The sequence below is a fragment of the Ruditapes philippinarum genome, unplaced genomic scaffold (assembly GCF_026571515.1).
Source record: "Ruditapes philippinarum isolate M1 unplaced genomic scaffold, ASM2657151v2 ctg8373_1_1_1_1, whole genome shotgun sequence".
NCBI lineage: Eukaryota > Metazoa > Mollusca > Bivalvia > Venerida > Veneridae > Ruditapes > Ruditapes philippinarum.
This window is the reverse complement of record NW_026852623.1, coordinates 21,122-41,703: the sequence shown is the minus strand read 5'-3', so window position 1 is coordinate 41,703 and position 20,582 is coordinate 21,122. Positions and strand designations below refer to the sequence as shown.

Sequence of the window (20,582 nt, the reverse complement as noted above, 5' to 3'; positions counted from 1 at the left end):
TGGATTTTCCATATTTTTTTTCTTTCAAATATTGATAAAAAAAAATGTTAAAAAAATGTATTGTCTGGATAGTGTTAAGAAATAATTCTTGATTGTATAATGTTGATAAAATTCTATGTGATTTAGTATGAACATGCTACATGTATATGAATAATAATAATAGTTTTTTCTTAAACATTGCATTATCTGCTATACATAGATATGGAAGGATGAGAAAAGTTGTGCGCTTTTAAATACCTGTTTTTCTATATATATATTTGCCAAAATTATTCCTAATTTGAATCCACAGGTAGTACAAAGGCACTAATCTGTTACAATCAAGGTTAGTTAATGTAATTCGCAAAGCAGTCAAACAATGTTTATAATCAATCAACAATAACAAGAATCGTGAATTTCTATGAACTGCTAATGTTCTGGGAAAAAATATTTCCTTAATCTAAAACATGTAAAATTAATTCATAAAGTAGTAATGTTATTTTCATTCAGTATCAAAAAGTAAAGACTATAGCAACCAATGGTTTGAACTTTTTCAAAATGTTTTGCGATATTGTAATTAAGACATTAACTGTGTTTCTAAGATTGGTTTAAACATATTTATTCAACAAAACATTTAACAAGTGAACAATATTTACAAAGTACATTTTGGGATTGGGCAGAAAGCTATAAAGCTTATGAATGTTCTCTCCCAGTTATGAATGTCCTCTCCTATAAGATTGGATACACAGAGAAAGAAATATGTAGTTTCTGAAATATCCCAAGAAAAAATACAGGAAATAGCGGATTCCAGGAGTCAATTAGTGGTGTTCAACCTCTCCTCCAAAAAAACTTTGTAATAAATGTTTCACACGTTTAAAACAGAGTTAATCTGTGGCTTGTTAACAAATTATTCATCACTCTTGGCCTAAAAATTGTTATAAATAGTACACTAAGTAAAGAAATAAACGCACATTTCATGTTTGATAAATCTACCCCGATTTCTTCCTAATCACCTTCCAGGTGTAAAAGAAGGATAAACTTATCCACCAACCATTTCATTTTACAGTCAAACCTTTACGTATAACCGTCTTTTAATTGTACACAATTGTACATAATTATTTCGATCGACTATACTACATTAGTAGAGCCTGTTCTGAGAATGAGGAAAAAATATGACATAAGATCATTTTTAAAGTCCTGTTTTAAACAATTTGAAATAAATCTACAGATATGTTTTATAAAGTAAGCGTGCATAATGTAATTTTAATGCCCATTATGCCTCAGATATGCTATCATTTCTATTTCTTAAAAACTGTTGTTTTTTTTGGTATCCTGCTACAGTTTCCTAAAACATACTCATTTGCTATATAATTATATGAACTATCTTCTGTTTACAATTGGTATAATTATAATGAATTGGTGTTTTGCATGGAAGTCAAAATACTACATTCAGTACAGTGTTTAGCATGTTTAGCGCATTTTTTGAAGTTGTACAACATCTAACATGCTCTAAACATTATTAAACACATATGTTTGACATTTCCAATTAATTAAAACATATGTATTTCTGAGACATAATGTGCCTTTAAAAAAGTGTACATATATGAAACGCTTGATACTTGAGGTACTTATGTAATGTAAACATTATATCTTCAAAGAAATCTGAACACTTCAGTGTAATTCTTAGTATTTGTCACTGCATTTCATAGTATGTTGATACGTACGTGTTTCTAAGTACACATGTACTGACGTAAAAGGTGAAGCTCGTATACGATGGATGTATGATAAATTCGTAGAGACTTTCTTTGTGTCAAGTATACTAAGTAACGACGTAATTACAACATAAACATTTATATATAATTATACAAAATATATAATTTGTGATACAGTACAAAAACAAATTATAAATAAATCAAATATTTTGCAAATCAAAGTAGTTAAAATACAGTATACCAACGTACCTCGGAGCACGCCGTCATAAAATTGCGTCTAAATAGCGTAAAAGAATGAAAGCCACACATACTTTTCGGTGTAATCGCTAGCCAAACGGACATACTTTTCATGCCTGGAGATCCACTTAGTCTTGTCGAAAGTTTTCTTGTATCATCACTCACGAAATAAAGCAATTATGCGTGTAATTAATGAACATTTTGAGGTCATGGACTGAATAAGCTAGATAGCCGTCCCACAAATACCGAAAGCCCATTGGGACAATGTCAGGGCTATATAAAGAGGATTCACTAGACGTTTTGAAGTTTTTTTCTAGAAGACTGATTTCCAGCATTGTTGAATTGATATTATGAACGGACATACTGTCCTGGCGTAAAATGCCACGTGTAAGATCAAAACCTGGTAAATATCTGTAAAACATTTAATGTCAGCGCGTATTTCAAATTAACTTTTTAACGTCATAACTTTATTTTACTGCAAGCAACAACATGCATAAAACGTTCAAATTTTGCGGAAATGACGTTAAGATTAAGCTCAAAACCATAGCTTTATCCTGCGATCTAAAATTTTGTTGAGTGCTCAGGATGTCGTGACTATGACAACATATGGCATTCTGTAAAATCATGGCTGTTAAGCCAAATATGTTTTACATTTTATTACTATCCAGCTTCATTTCTGTGAATTATAATAAACATCCTATTAAAAACCATAGTCTATGCTATGGTAGACAGGGTCAATTATGTCACTCATTGACATATAAACAGTATGTCACTCTCATTGACATATAAACATGATACAGGATTGGAGCAGTACCTATAGACGCTTGCAGAAATCATGATCACAAAATAGACAAATATCGTTCTTTTCGCCGATTTTTACATTTTTCATTCATTATTTATACATAAATCGGCGTGAAAAGATGAATTAGACATATTTCAGTTCATTCCGTCGGGTATAAAGGCAAGATTTTAGAATTTTATGATTCAAGCGTCTTGTCCGGTATGTACCGGAATACGGTATTTAGTGTGGTGCTCCAATCACACTCTATAAACATAACGTCACTGTCTTTTAAACATAAACATGAAGTCACTCTCCTTGACATATTTAAACATAACGTCACTCTCCTTGACATATAAACTTCATGTCACTTCCCTTGACAAATAAACATAACGTCACTTCCCTTGACATATAAACATTACGTTAATACCATAAAACTAACATGCATTACACATGATGTGAGAAATCTTCTATTTACAATGATCACATTCAATTAATTCACGGGGTTGGCGCCTGTTTTGTATGTAATGTAAGGGGGCAATACACAGTTTTCAAGGCTTCTCGGCAAACAACTGACTGCGCCTAAATCAAAACCTCACACACAAGTCTGTAATCACACACAAAAAATCAAATTTTGCTCTTAAGGGGGCAATACACAGTTTTCAAGGCTTCTCGGCAAACAACTGACTGCGCCACAATCAAAACCTCACACGCAAGTTTGTAATCACACACCAACTTATAAGTTTGGATAACAATGTCGTTTGTAAGAATGTTTGCTGTATTTGAAATTTGGCGGTTTTAAAACTTCATTTACATTACTTGGAGGTCAAGACCGAAGTGACAACATTGGTTGGATTCCGACTTTTATAAGGTTCGATGTTTGAAATCCACCAATGAAACAACAGAAATCCGGAAATCCTCCAATGGACAGACGGCCGGATTTCTGAATCTGAAATCTTGGATTTCAATGGCGGCCATATTGAAATCTCATATAAAATCTACATACGAAAATCATTAATATACAGAAACATGTAGTGAATACATAAGGATTTCTGACCTTAATCAATCATAAACTTTACATAAACAAGATATGTTTGTAAAACATGTATGCCCCCTATCAGCAGCCAATAAGTCATGTAATAAGGTTATTATGCATGACTTCTGACCCAGTGATCAAACAATTAATAAGGGTTATCAAGTATCTACTGGTCATGACCTTAACCTTTGACCCCTTGACCCAAAACTCAATAGGGGTCATCTGCTGGTCACGATCAATCATCATACAAAGTTTGAAGTTCCTATGCCTAAGCGTTTTTAGTTAATTGATCGGAAACCGTTTTTACCTACAAGGTCAATGTGACCTTGACCTTTGACCCCTTGACCCCAAAATCAATAGGTCATCTGCTGGTCATGACCAATCACCATACCAAGTTTGAAGTTCCTAGGCCTAAGGGTTCTTTAGTTATTGATCGGAAACCGTTTTAACATACAAGGTCAATGTGACCTTGACCTTTGACCCCAAAATCAATAGGGGTCATCTGCTGGTCATGACCAATCACCATGCCAAGTTTGAAGTTCCTAGGCCGAAGCGTTCTTTAGTTATTGATCAGAAACCGTTTTTACTTACAATGTCAATGTGACCTTGACCTTTGACCCCTTGATCCCAAAATCAATAGGGGTAATCTGCTGGTCATGACAAATCACCATACCAAGTTTGAAGTTCCTTGGCCTAAGCGTTTTTAGTTAATTGATCGGAAACCGTTTTTACCTACAAGGTCAATGTGACCTTGACCTTTGACCCCTTGACCCCAAAATCAATAGGTCATCTGCTGGTCATGCCCAATCACCATACCAAGTTTGAAGTTCCTAGGCCTAAGGGTTCTTTAGTTATTGATTGGAAAGCATTTTACCTACAAGGTCAATGTGACCTTGCCCTTTGACCCCTTAACCCCAATATCAATAGGGGTCATCTGCTGGTCATGACCAATCACCATACTAAGTTTGAAGTTCCTAGGCCTAAGGGTTCTTTAGTTATTGATCGGAAACCGTTTATACCTAAGAGGTCAATGTGACTTTGACCTTTGACCGCTTGACCCCAAAATCAATAGGGCTCATCTACTGATCATGACCAATCACCATATCAAGTTTGAAGTCTCTAGGCCTAAGGGTTCTTTCGTTATTGATCGGAAACCGTTTTTACCTACAAGGTCAATGTGACCTTGACCTTTGACCCCTTAACCCCAAAATCAATAGGGGTCATCTGCTGGTCATAACCAATCACCATACCAAGTTTGAAGTTCCTAGGCCTAAGGGTTCTTTTGTTATTGATCAGAAACCGTTTTTACCCAAGAGGTCAATGTGACCTTGACCTTTGACCCCTTGACCCCAAAATCAATAGGGGTCATCTACTGATCATGACCAATCACCATACCAAGTTTGAAGTCCCTAGGCCTTAAAGTTCTTTAGTTATTGATCGGAAACCGTTTTTGCTTACAAGGTCAATGTGACCTTGACCTTTCACCCCTTGACCCCAAAATCAATAGGGGTCATCTACTGATCATGACCAATCATCATATCATACCAAGTTTGAAGTTCCTAGGCCTTAAGGTTCTTTAGTTATTGATCGGAAACCGTTTTTGCTTACAAGGTCAATGTGACCTTGACCTTTGACCCCTTGACCCCAAAATCAATAGGGGTCATCTACTGGTCATGACCAATCACAATACCAAGTTTGAAGTTCCTAGGCCTAAGGGTTCTTTAGTTATCACTCGGAAACCATTTGGTCTACGGACCGACGGACCGACGGACCGACAAGTGCAAAGCAATATACCCCCTTTTCTTCGAAATGAGGGCATAATTACGTTCTTGAATTGAATTTGACTAAAAATTGATATTTGCAATAAGAAATCTTCAATATAAAATATGAAGTGACAGATTTCAAAGATGTCTGTCATTGGACGTCTGCTACACAGAAAATGTAAAGAGAAAATCAGTTTTCTGCTATACAATAAGGTAAGTTTAACATTTCTATCAGCTTAAATTGCAAAGTCAATAAGTGTTAATACAGGGTTCCTTCAGATCAATCAGGTAAGTGAATCTTTATCTTGTAGAAGTCAACCATATATGACTAAGCTATAGGATTTCACCATGTCACTTGGATTTCATTATAAGTTCTGTTGTAAGTACATTTCAGAATTATGCTAGAATGTCAGATCCTTACACACCCCCTCCCTAAGTCTTTAAGACTGATATTACCTGAACTTTTTATACTGTCCAAAACTTCTGCTGTTCTGTAATTATTATTACTTTATGTGATTATAGTATATGAAAAGTTTATTTAATCAGATAATGTAAATGTCCTCAGTCTTATTGTAGTTTTTATGTCATGCTTAATTATTTTATTCAATTCCTAGGTGTTGATTCTTCAGATGTGGAAATGTCAAGATTTTATTCAGATGCGAATTTTAACATCAGCAATTGTTTCAATATATCTTCAATTCTTTAGAGTGTGATGCTGCTTCAAGCTGATACATATATGTGTCTTACCAAGATTTGACTATTTCTTTAAGCTTCAAAGATGTTACAAATAGTAACCTAGATGGATGATACTCACGTGGTAGCAGTTTGTTTGGAAGCAATTAATATGTATATTTATAACATACAGCATACATTCATACACAATTACTTTAGATTGAATACTACATATCTCCTAGTCCATTTTAAAGCATTGAACAAATTTCTGATAGTCTCCTTATTCTGGGTACTGTTTTTCTAACCCAATGTCTACCAGTCATTAAGTTTCCCATAGAATACAGCAGCTTCACATTATAGAATCACACACGTTAAGACCAGACTCTCATGGCCATTAACACACGTGACATCATCCTAATGAAGTCACAATTGTCATCTTATCGTAATCCCTGGGTGATCAGGCCAGCATTACCGTGTCCCGCTTTCCATTCCTCCAAAATTAATTTTATCATCCGTGAAAGGTGTTGTTATCTATGGTCATTCTTAATACACTTTTAGCATAGTAGGTATTCTTTCTTTTGTTCTGCCCATCTGAGATATGCATGTATTAGGTTCACAGGCTACCATGCTTACTTTTCCAATTCTAAAAATATATATAGGCCACCTATTGAAGTGCAAGTTCCAACGTCACTATTTTGTTTGATTACTATAGTTTGTTCCATTCACTTGAGTGCATGACGAGTCAGCAACACCAATTACTATTTGAAGAGAATTGTCTTTGTAATTAGATTAAAATTAATAAAACTGGCAACATAAAGTCTTTGTTTGGTACCTCTAAAATAACCCACATTGATGTTTGTACTTTTTCGGATACAATAACATAAAAAGCAGAACAATTATCTGAATGTGTACCTGTCCATTTTTGGATATTACCATCTAAAATATTAAGTCTCTGATTTTCTATATCAGTTCTTTTCACATTTTTTCGTTAAAAGTCTTGGTCAATGATGCGTTGGGAATGTGAGTTTTGCTACTTTTAACCCAAAACACTTTCATATGTTTGTATAATGCTGACAGCATGATCTATTGTACTACAGTTTTTTTCGATGCACTTATACTGAAGCTCAGGACACAGGTTATTGTACAATTGATCTAAAGCCATTCGCTCCTGTGTATTGTAACTCAGATCAGAATATGCTTTGCATGCAAGTACGGAGAGAGCATCTGCAAAAGACGCAATAGATTCTGTTGAACCTTGTTTTCTTGCTTTCAGAGAAGATACCCACACTGGTTGATCATACTTGTTTGTAAATCTTTTTCGCAAGGCCTCAACCAGGCTGCGATAGCTTGACTTAATGTCAGTAGGAAGTCTTGAAATAAAAACTTGGGCTCTTCCCGTCAGACAGGACCTTAAGGCTAAATTCATGCTACGTAAGTCCCAGCATCCTAATTCAGCATTTATTTCAAAATGATCTATGAATTCTTCAAAATTTTCATCGCCACTAAACGATTTAAGTTTAAAATTTGGTCCTTTTGGCAACGTTTTCCTGGAAAGTCCATTATGTCTGTCATAGTGTTACGTCTACTTCGATGGTCTACCCCTTGAAGGGGGACTTCGGTCCTGACCTGCAAGCTGCTATTCATCACTTGTGTCATACTCGTCCAATAGTGAATCAGCTCTTTCAGTTTCAATATGAAGGTGTGGCGCTCCACCACCCGGCCTTTCACCATTCAAAGCTCTGTTGTTAATATTCTGAAAAAATTCTATTTCAGAATCTGAAGAGTCTGCCATAATGTTTGTTAATCCAATGTAAATTCTGTTTAAATCTCTAATTACTGTTAGTCATAGATATAAGAGTTCAGTTTAATCCAGGATTATAATAATGTTGTTGTCAGTTCATTTGTATGTTTCTTACAAATAAAGTTTTCTTCACAAATTGAAATGTTAGTTTTTTCTTATGGATGGATGGATGAGATGCACTAGTCTGGTCCGTTTTATAGGATGGTAAATGATTTAGACTATCCCACTACTTCTGACACCATTGTAAGGGGGCAATACACAGTTTTCAAGGCTTCTCGGCAAACAACTGACTGCGCCTAAATCAAAACCTCACACACAAGTCTGTAATCACACACAAAAAATTAAATTTTGCTCTTAAGGGGGCAATACACAGTTTTCAAGGCTTCTCGGCAAACAACTGACTGCGCCACAATCAAAACCTCACACACAAGTCTGTAATCACACACCAACTTATAAGTTTGGATAACAATGTCGTTTGTAAAGAATGTTTGCTGTATTTGAAATTTGGCGGTTTTAAACTTCATTTACATTACTTGGAGGTCAAGACCGAAGTGACAACATTGGTTGGATTCCGACTTTTATAAGGTTCGATGTTTGAAATCCACCAATGAAAACAACAGAAATCCGGAAATCCTCCAATGGACAGACGGCCGGATTTCTGAATCTGAAATCTTGGATTTCAATGGCGGCCATATTGAAATCTCATATAAAATCTACATACGAAAATCATTAATATACAGAAACATGTAGTGAATACTTAAGGATTTCTGACCTTAATCAATCATAAACTTTACATAAATTACGTTCTTGAATTGAATTTGACTAAAATTGATATTTGCAATAAGAAATCTTCAATATAAAATATGAAGTGACAGATTTCAAAGATGTCTGTCATTGGACGTCTGCTACACAGAAAATGTAAAGAGAAAATCAGTTTTCTGCTATACAATAAGGTAAGTTTAACATTTCTATCAGCTTAAATTGCAAAGTCAATAAGTGTTAATACAGGGTTCCTTCAGATCAATCAGGTAAGTGAATTTTTATCTTGTAGAAGTCAACCATATATGACTAAGCTATAGGATTTCACCATGTCACTTGGATTTCATTATAAGTTCTGTTGTAAGTACATTTCAGAATTATGCTAGAATATCAGATCCTTACAGTAAGTTGCGCCAGACACCGCAAGTTCGATCCCCTGTCCTAATATCGGGATATATCATATCAAACAAGTTAAAAATGACACTATACATACATTTAAATGTAATCACGAAAAATAAGAATAATTTTTCCACCAAACAACAATCTGGTTTTGACCAATAAGCCCTCCACCTGAGGACATCAAAATGCGTTTCAAATATTGACATTATACAGAAAGACAATATAATTCATGGCGGATATTGAATAAATTTGTTGTTATTGTTGATATAAATCATTGATATAAAGCACGGATGAACACTAGCATATACATATAGCTTTATCTCTTCAAAAACACGTAAAATTTTAAGAAATTCCTGGACACTCCAAAACCACACCTGTAACAAAGAGATAATAGATATTTACAAAGTTAAATACAGTTGCAATCTTTAGTTCTTTACAGCAAATACAAATGTATTTAATATGCACTCCTGTTTTGTAAATCATAAAATTGTTAAAATGCTAGTAACTGTTATTGTGTTTCAGTTTCCAATAGTCCGTGTAGAAACTTCTTATTCCTTTTAGTGAAAACCACAGGAACTTGAAATTCTATCACTATTAAAAATAATATGCAAAATATACCCCCTATATACTATTTATAGTATATAGGGGGTATATTTGGATATTATAATTAATATTGGTTATTTGATAGAATTTCAAGTTCCTGTGGTGAAAACGTAAGACTTTGTAATATAAGTTAATTTTTACCTCTAAAATTCTTATTTTTATTTATATTTCTGTGGCAATTCGTAGATACTTTTTTATGAAATTTATTTTTTTATAATTCAAAGTTTCTGTCCACAAAGAACATAATGTTTTTCAAAATATTAAAGTTAAGTTTCCGAAATTAAGTGATGAAAATCATGGAAATGGAAAGCACAACTAGACTTGGTACTGATCATTCCTGTTAAGTTTGGATGAAATTGCACAGGTAGCTTTTTAACAAGTTTTGTGGCGAACGGATATATATGTTTATATATTATCCCAAAATTCTAATTTTGCTACTGCTGTCCTACTGCTACTGCTAACTTCACGTTTTATAAATTTGCTACTGCTACTGCTGAGCTACTGCTACTGCCAACTGCACGTTTTATAAATTGGCTACTGCTGAGCTACCGCTACTGCCAACTTCACGTTTTATAATTTTGCTACTGCTACTGCTGTCCTACTGCTACTGCCAACTTCACGTTTTATAAATTTGCTACTACTACTGCTGAGCTACTGCCAATTTCACGTTTTATAGATTTGCTACTGCTACTGCTGAGCTACTGCTACTGCCAACTTCACGTTTTATAGTTTGCTACTGCTACTGCTGAGCTACTGCTACTGCCAACTTCACGTTTTATAAATTTGCTACTGCTACTGCTGAGCTACTGCTACTGCCAACTTCACGTTTTATAAATTACTACTGCTATTGCTGAGCTACTGCTGCTGCTAAATTCACGTTTTATAAATTTGCTACTGCTACTGCTGTCTTACTGCTACTGCTAACTTCACGTTTTATAAATTTGCTACTGCTGTCCTACTGCTACTGCCAATTTCACGTTTTATAAATTTGCTACTGCTATTGCTGAGCTACTGCTACTGCCAACTTCACGTTTTATAATTTTGCTACTGCTACTGCTGAGCTACTGCTACTGCCAATTTCACGTTTTATAAATTTGCTACTGCTATTGCTGAGCTACTGCTACTGCCAACTTCACGTTTTATAATTTTGCTACTGCTGTCCTCCTGCTACTGCCAACTGCACGTTTTATAAATTTGCTACTGCTGAGCTACTGCTACTGCCAACTGCACGTTTTATAAATTTGCTACTGCTGAGCTACCGCTACTGCCAACTTCACGTTTTATAATTTTGCTACTGCTACTGCTGTCCTACTGCTACGGCCAACTTCTCGTTTTATAAATTTGCTACTACTACTGCTGAGCTACTGCCAATTTCACGTTTTATAGATTTGCTACTGCTACTGCTGAGCGACTGCTACTGCCAACTTCACGTTTTATAGATTTGCTACTTCTACTGCTGAGCTACTGCTACTGCCAAGTTCACGTTTTATAAATTTGCTACTGCTACTGCTGAGCTACTGCTACTGCCAACTTCACGTTTTATAAATTGCTACTGCTATTGCTGAGCTACTGCTACTGCTAATTTCACGTTTTATAAATTTGCTACTGCTACTGCTGTCTTACTGCTACTGCTAACTTCACGTTTTATAAATTTGCTACTGCTACTGCTGTCCTACTGCTACTGCCAATTTCACGTTTTATAAATTTGCTACTGCTATTCCTGAGCTACTGCTACTGCCAGCTTCACGTTTTATAATTTTGCTACTGCTACTGCTGAGCTACTGCTACTGCCAACTTCACGTTTTATAATTTTGCTACTGCTGTCCTCCTGCTACTGCCAACTGCACGTTTTATAAATTTGCAACTGCTACTGCTGAGCTACTGCTACTGCCAACTTTACGTTTTATAATTTTGCTACTGCTACTGCTGAGCTACTGCTTCTGCCAACTTCACGTTTTATTTTTTTGCTACTGCTACTGCTGAACTACTGCTACTGCCAACTTCACGTTTTATAAATTTGCTACTGCTACTTCTATCCTACTGCTAATGCCAACTTCACGTTTTATAAATTTGCTACTGCTCACTGCTACTGCTAACTTCCTACCGGTGTTGTTTTATAGACAATAAAAAAGCCTTCGATTTAATCCATTGTAATGCTTTTTGGTATTAACTAAATCTTGGACTAGATGGTAAATTGATCAGGTTTTTTAGAGATATGTACTCTTCGGTGTCTTCCTGTGTTAAGCACTGTAATACTTTGTCAGATTTTTTTGATATATCTATTGGTCTAAGGCAGGGCCAAAATAATTCACCGATTTTGTTTGCTTTATTTCTGGAAGATCTAGAACAATACTTAAGGAATGATGATAATAATAACGATAAGGGTTTCACTTTTTATGATATATGTCTGATTCTTTTACTGTTTGCCGACGATATGGTCATACTTGGAAAGTCAATTGAAGAATTGCAATCGAATCTAAATAATTTAAAGCTTTATTGTGATAAATGGGGCCTAGAGGTCAACACAGATAAAATTAAAACAATGGTTTTTAGGAAGAGGGAAATGAAAAATGGTCATACGATAATACTTTATTAGAGACTGTTGATAACTTCAACTATTTGGGTGTAGCCTTTAATTATACGGGGTCTTTTCAACTACATAATCAGTATGCTAATGGAAAAGCTATGAAAGCCCAAAATGTTTTACTTCGTTATATTAATAAATATGATGTGACCTCTTCCGTTTCACTGCAACTCTTTGATGCATTTGTTGCCTCCTCATTCAATTATTCTTGTGCAATATGGGGTTTTACAAAATCTAAGGATATAGAAAGGATTCACTTGAAATTCTGCAAGTCATTGTTAGGCGTAAAATACAGTACATGTACTGCAGCAGTTTATTCGGAGTTAAGTCGATATCCTCTTTATGTTCAAGGATATGTTTAAATAATAAGATTCTGGTTACATATTCTTCATTCAAATAATATCTCAGAGTTGATTGTTTTGTGTTCGAGGACCATAATTATCCGAAGATTGACGGAAAAGGCCGATAAGCTCTTATTGAATAAGTTTATAAACTCATGTCATGTATGAATAAGGAATGCACAGTTTTTCACACCCAACATCCAAAATAATCAAAATCACATCACGCTATTTGTTATAGTTTGTGGAAAATTTTGAAAAGGAAAACAATCCATGATTATTTTTTAAATAATTAATAGTAGCCAAGAAATGAAACGAATATGAAACAAACATAAATTTTACCTGACATAATTAAATCTTTATCAAATAATTTGTATGCCAAATGTAAGCAATAAGTTGGATAAAATCTAATGTACACTATTACATAATCAAATTGTTTTTTCCTATTGCATCAGATATATTCGTGTCAATTCGAAGTGACATGGTTTTGATTATTATTTATAAGATAAGAAGAAAACAAATCAACTAGCGTTAGAACACGTTGTTGATACGCTAAGGTGACACTGTCAGCTTGACCTTTGGCCTTATAAACTTAAAACCATAACTATAAGCACGGTCCTTCTTAAGTTATTAAACGGACGATGATTATACACTTGTGTCACTGTGACCAAAACATCCATAGGGTCATTTACTGTTCAAGGGCAAAGTCATTAAAATTTTCACGAACCTAAATTTATTCCTTCTTATTAATTTAACAAGATTTTTTACACTATATGACTATGCCATTACCCTAATGACCTCAAACGGAAAAAAACCTACTAGCCATGTTCAATGTCCTTAATAAGTTTCACAAACCTAGGTGTATTACTATCAAATTAATGATCGAACAAGGATTTACACTAGTGTCACTATCACCTTGACTTTTGACTTTATGACCTCAAAATCGATAAGAGAATCCCCCTATCATACCATGAAACGATCGAAAATACCTTTAGCCTATAAACAGGGAATTCAGTTTGAAGTGAAGCTGAGTTATCTCTGACCTTGACCTTTGACATCCCGAAAAGGATAACCATTATTAAAAGTTTTATCAGAAACTTAAATTTCTTATTCAATTTGTCAGTGACGGGCAAACATGAGCGTTCCACACTTTCTAATTCTTTATGACAAAAAAGAAAAGAGTTTTGGATTATTTAATTGTATACAGTGATAGAAAATTATATCTTTAGGTAGTGTCAAGCTGGACTTGGTAGTGTAATTTGTTATCCACTTTTTAATCTATGTCATTTCAAGGAAAAGAAGGTTTCCACTCTATATTTTTTGAAGTATTTTTATACATATGTGTTGCTTGTGATACACAAATACAACTACCAGTGAACATTTTAATGAAGTTATGGTCAACTTCCATGACTAAATGTATTTGAAAAGAACGATTATCTGACAATACCTTTTGAAACGCCACATCAATTATATTCTTACATTCAAGGCGTCTTAGGTCACGTCCAATCACAATTTGATTTATTTTCATATTTAACCATTTTTCTAGGAAACATTTGGATAAATACTTTGTAATTTTGAAACATTACTATGATAATGACCATCACCAATAAAACATATTAAACACCAGAAGTCCCGGAAACAATGAAAAAGGCATTTATTTAGCTTGGATATTTTTTCAATACAAATGTACATTCATTTTTAAGGGCAAGATTACGTGCTGCGGGTACAAATACCTTGCAAAATAACTCATCCAAAAAAGGCGATAAATGTAGCGCATCTACGAAATTGCGTAAATTGCACGGACTGGAATATACTAACTAGTATGTAAACAAGTTAAATATTGATGCTGCACATCAAAGACGCCGCCAAATGATATGAACAGTCACAGGTAATCTTGACAATTGTTCTCTGTTAAAAAAGGTTTACCCAGTAAAATACGTGTACAGTGAAATAAAAAGTACAGTATTTATATTGTACGCATTTCCTTTACAGTGCATATCATACTTATTTTTTTACATTGATCTGTATGTATATCTGCATAAAATGTTTACAATAGTTAATGTGAAATGCAAACAAGTACAAATGTAATTTAAGGGATTATTTCAAACACAAATCAGATTAAATGTTTGGAATAACGAGGTTTGTACAATTATTTAAGTTATTGATTATAACTATCAAAACACACTACTGTATTACCCAGATATTTCATGCAATAAATTGCAAGCGTCCAAAAAATACTTTAAAAAATTACTCACTAGAATTTACATAATTATATTTTCTATCAGAAATCTATATCTCCAGCACGAAATTTGTGCAATGAAAAAGAAAGTATTTGGAATTTCCATACTATGAGCTTGATTTATTTTTAGAAATATAAGTTCAGGTCAATGGGTTAAGTATCGGTCATTACCTTGTATATCAAACACTAAATTGCCTAACAAAGACTGGTCAAATACATGTACTTAATATCATCGAAGGTATTCTACGTAGTTAGTCAGTATTAATGCAATTCAATCATTTTTAAAAACCTCGTAATAAACGTAACCAATTATGCTTCACAATTTAAATGCTTTTTTTTATCAAAAAATGAATTTATATCATTCCAAAAAGCTATTCGATGGCAAATCACCGGGACAATCTCTTTCTACTTTTTCTTTTCTTTTGCAATTAGTTCAGGTTTTTAAAAATGAGAAAAAATGTTTTCGTTTCTAAGACATAATGTGCAATTCTGTTAGTGAACTCATGCAAAGCCATTAATTGTTTTTTTAATTTTCCGAGAACGAGATGGGATGGGGTCCACGTGTATGTGATTTCACATCTATAGACAAATTTTCCTAGATACATAATGACAAATAATATAAGATTATTCCGTATTCAATAAAATAGGCGAAAAAAGATTAGGTGTCCACAGTTGTTTTCCGAGAGATTTAGTTAGAGCCATCATGGTAGATCTTTAAACAAGAGGGACAAGATGGCCCTAGATCGCTCACCTGACCCGTCAAACTCATCCGAACAATTATCTAGACAAGCGTTCTGACCAAGTTTCATGACAGGTGTGTCAAAAATGTGACCACTAGTGCTAACAAGGATTATCCATATTTGAGCAGTGTGACCTAGTTTTTGACCCCAGGTGACCCATATTCGAGCTTGACATTCGAGCAATTACCTAGACAAGCATCCTGACCAAGTTTGATGATAATTGAGTCAAAAATGTGACAATAGAGTGTTCACAAGGTTTTTCTATTTTTAGCTCCTGTGACCTAGTTTTCCATCCGAGATAAATCATGTTCAAACTTATCCAAACATCGACTAGACAATCATACTGACAAAGTTTGATGATGATTGGGTCAAAAATGTGACCACTAGACTGTTCGCAAGGTTTTTCTATTTTTAGCTCCTGTGACCTAGTTTTCCTCCCGAGATGACCCATGTTCATCCAAACAATTGACTAAACAAGCATCCTGACAAGGTTTCTAAATAATTGGGTCAAAAATGTGACCACTAGAGTGTTCACAAGGTTTTTCTATTTATAGCTCCTGTGAGGTAGTTTTTCATCGGAGATAAACCATGTGCAAACTCATCAAAGCAATTGAATAAACAAGCATCCTGACAAAGTTTGATCATGATTAGGTAAAAAATGTGACCACAAGAGTGTTCAAAAGGTTTTTCTATTTTTAGCTCCTGTGACCTAGTTTTTCATCAGAGATGACCCATATTCAAACTCATCTGAGCAATTGACTAGACAAGCATCCACACTAAGTTTGATGATGATTGGGTAAAAAATGTGACCACTAGAGTTTTCACAAGGTTTTTCTATTCATAGTTCCTGTGACCTAGTTTCTCATCAGAGATGACCCATATTCGAACAAATCTGCGCAATTATCTAAACAAGCATCCTGACAAAGTTTGATGATGATTGGGTCAAAAATGAGACCACTAGAGTGTTAACAAGGTTTTTCTATTTTTAGCTCCTGTGACGTAGTTTTTCATCAGAGATGACCCATGTTTAAACTCATCCAAGCAATTGATTAGACAAGCATTCTCACCAAGTTTGATGATGATTGGTTCAAAAATGTGACCACTAGAGTATTCACAAGGTTTTTCTATTTATAGCTCCTGTGACCTAGATTTTCATCGGAGATGACCCATGTTCGAACTCATCTAAGCAATAATCTGAACAAGCATTCTGACAAAGGTTGATGATGATTGGGTCAAAAATGTGACCACTAGAGTGTTCACAAGGTTTTTCTATTTTTAGCTCCTTTGACCTAGTTTTCCATCCGAAATGACCCAGTTTCAAACTCATCCGAGCAATTGAATAAACAAGCATCCTGACAAAGTTTGATGATGATTGAGTCATAAGTGTGACCACTAGTGTGTTCACAAGCAATTGTGGACGTACGATGGACGACGGACATTCACCGATCCTAATAGCTCACCATGAGCAAGCTCAGGTGAGCTAAAAATCAAAGTGCTGAAAGCACTGGGTGCGACGGAATGAAGAGGGAATTGCATAAATGCTGCCAAAAAAGGACCAAGGTTTTTTTTATTATTTACAAAGGGCAGCAAAATCCTATGTCTGAGATTTATGGAGCTTGGATAGAAACTTCCAATTATGACTACATGGACTAAAGACATGTAAAGGTTTCATATGAATATCTCCTGTTTTCTTTTGAAAACTGATGTTATATGTTTAAATGAATACCACAAGTATATATTTGTTGTCCTAAAGATTGATTTTCTTGCAAAGTTTTAAATTAAGATTTTTCTTACCTAAAAAAAGACTATTACTCTGTTACAATAATTTTTAGATTTATGGGGTTCAGACAGTAACCTCCATTTATAATCCTGAAAACATATACAACAAAATAGAAAGAAATAAGCAAGATTAATTTGGTTCAAAATTATCAATTTGTTCTGTCAAAAAACTATGCTAGAGTTATTGGCTTTGCAAATTTTATTACAGACGATCTCAAAATTATTTTTAAAGTTACAAGTAAATAATTGTTTATGAAGTTCTATGCTTTATAGGCTGAACGTAGCCCCAAAATCTGTAACCAAAGTGGTATGCCAACGTGGACACTCATGACACCAAGATGAGAAGGATAGAAGGACAGTTGAGCTAATGTTTCCATCAGGCTCCCGGAGCCGCTCCAGTCGTTTTTCATATACAAGTGACATAAGACCTTGCAATATTTTAAATTTTATTTGTTCCGTAATTGGTAACACAGAAAATTAATAAGGAAGTAATATTTTCCTCAAGAGTCAGGGCATTTATAACAGTGCACACAAATTATGCAGAGTATGAAATAGGTCAAGAATTGTGAAGGGAGAGAATATCATTCGAATAGACTTACTCTGTTATTACAGGGCCGGGCCATAAGAATTCGTAGGGGGGGGGTATGTTTGAAATGACCAAACTCCGCCTTTTGATGAGGGAGGGTCTGGCGGTTCTCCCAGGAAAAAAATGAAATTCATATGTTACCTTATTGCTTTTGGTGCATTTTATTTGCACATTTTGAAACTGAAGTGTCAACATATTTTTCACAAAAATGTTATTTCTGCAAAACTGGAAGAAAAAATTTAATCTACATGTATGGGAAAGCTATGATTTTTAATGAATTTTCCAGAGGGTATGATATGCTTTACATTAACCCTAAAAAGCGTGCTTTAAGATTAAAATAATTTAAATTTACATCACTTGCGCTTCAATATTGAACAAAATTGCTGAATATATATACGAAAAACTCATCATCACATTCAATATTCAATAGGGGGCTACTTATAGTTCAAAAGTAAATGTATTTAGATGTACTACGAATAAGTTGCTCTTACACTGACCAAGAGAACTAATTAGTGTCTGCATGTATGTATTTAGTCTAAGCCATTGTATTTAGTCTCGACAAATTGTAAAATGGACTGAAAGAATTTTATGACAGGAAACTCAGCTGGGGTTCAGGTTCAAATAAACAAGGACTTAGATTTATATCATATTTACTCTCAATGCGCTTTGTATTTTTTATAGGAAAACAATTCAGGCCAGGGTGTTTGGGAAGGGGGCTTCAGCCCTTCAGCTCCCTGCCGTGTACCCGTGCCTGTAATGATCACATAAGTCTATTTAATATGGAAAAATATCAAAAATAAATGGTCAATTCAATTTTAATTTTCCATAAAATGTTCAATTTGAGACATATCTTAGTCTTATAGCTGAACCGTACTTTAATATCTTGGTAACAAACTGGTACCTATCGTATTTGTCTAGAATATAGATCTAGGTTCAGTATGACATACTTCATGATGCTGGAGAAAACATACTTGTGTCGATTCTTTTCTTAATGTCAGTCTACGGTTTTAAAATAATAAAAAAAGAAATAAACAATATTCGATTTCAATGTTTTAATAATTTGTATGGGTCGTATTTCTATAGTTAATATTAATAGTGCGCTGAATAAATGGTTTATGCATGGTATAAAGAAGTGTGCCATTCGTGAAAAAGAACTGTCTTGAAACCAAATCTAAGGAAAATGTACAACGACTGTTTTGTCTTACTGCCTGGCTAATTGTTCTCTTTCATGTTTTTTTGTTGTTGTTTTTTCAGAATTCATATTTTTCGCCAATCCCTACTGTTTACATTAATACATTCACTTATTCGAAAACCTAGAAAAAACTCTGTTTATAATGGAAGACGCCACTACTACGACTGTTTTAATTTTATTGATTTTCATTATAAACAATTATATATTTTTTGAAAAAAAAAATGCAATAAATATAAAAGGTCGTACCATTTACCGTAGTACGTACTTCTACACAGTATACACTACTTTTAGTTGCTTTAACACATGCGTAATCGTACAATTTACACATTTTTTTGCAAATGAAGGAAATTAATATCTAAACACATTTTACATAAAAATACTGCAGTTTGATGCTTGATCTGATCGTCGATAAACTAGGTCAGATTCATGGGAAAAAGACACTTAATCCCCCGTACAATTCAAGCCACACCAACCCTTCAAGATACTCCAGTATTGAATATTTCTATCTTTTTTTACATTGATTATCGGTTCAACAGAAAAAATAAAAATTGAAAATGTGTCTCAATCAAATTTCTTAAAAAGATGAGTTAACTGTCTTAGGGTGAAATGTCTGCAAAATGGTCAAAGTTAAAATGTCTGAGGAGTGACGTGTCTGTACAATCTCACTGATAAAAATAGTGCTTCTAAGCGAAGGAATCGTTATTTAGAAAACTATTTCAGTCACCACAAAAAGATATTTTGGGACATATTTTTCACATAAAAGTTACTTCCTTATGTTTTTACTAACATTTTTGCTCTATATTAAAATGTATTATTACTATTTTCTATATAACTTGTCGTTCTACTTTTTCTGCTTACGACTTTCATTCATAAAACCGTGTTTGGCTGTACTTCGGATTGGACAAATAAGGTCAAAGTAGTGCAATTATTACGATATTTTCTCGTTTATATGATATTCATTTGTTTATATTATAAGTCAGATAACTAATGGTCTTTGCAATCAAACTGGAACATAAACGCTTTCCACATATTTCGACATAATGTGTGTGCTTTATATGATTAAATCGTGCACTATTTGTTAGATGTTATTCGGTTCGGGACACTTTTTTTATTGTAGACGTCGAAATTCCATGCCTAAGGGCGCGTCCGTCGCAATAAAGAGTTCTGATTCAGAAAACCCGGATATTGAAGCAATGCCAGCTCGAGCTGTATGTAGTACGGTATATCGACAAAGAAAAAAAAACACGTAAAAAAGAAAATCTTTGTACGTGACTACTTCTTTATTGCGTCATTTATAAGTTTTTTTTTATTTTTATCTCCGGCGTGTTTCATGTCGGTAAGAAAATACTTAGCTTTACTTCAGATCAGTGATTCTGCACATAAAGAAG

General features: G+C 34.1%; 1 long non-coding RNA gene across 1 annotated transcript; it reads right to left on the bottom strand.

Moving 5' to 3' along the window:
* Positions 1 to 3,233: 3,233 nt before the first annotated feature.
* Positions 3,234 to 8,425, bottom strand: LOC132719383 (uncharacterized). The gene is made up of 2 exons (XR_009624216.1): positions 8,284 to 8,425; positions 3,234 to 3,408 (listed from the first exon to the last, which is right to left on the bottom strand). It is a non-coding gene; the product is annotated as an uncharacterized LOC132719383 (long non-coding RNA).
* Positions 8,426 to 20,582: the final 12,157 nt, after the last annotated feature.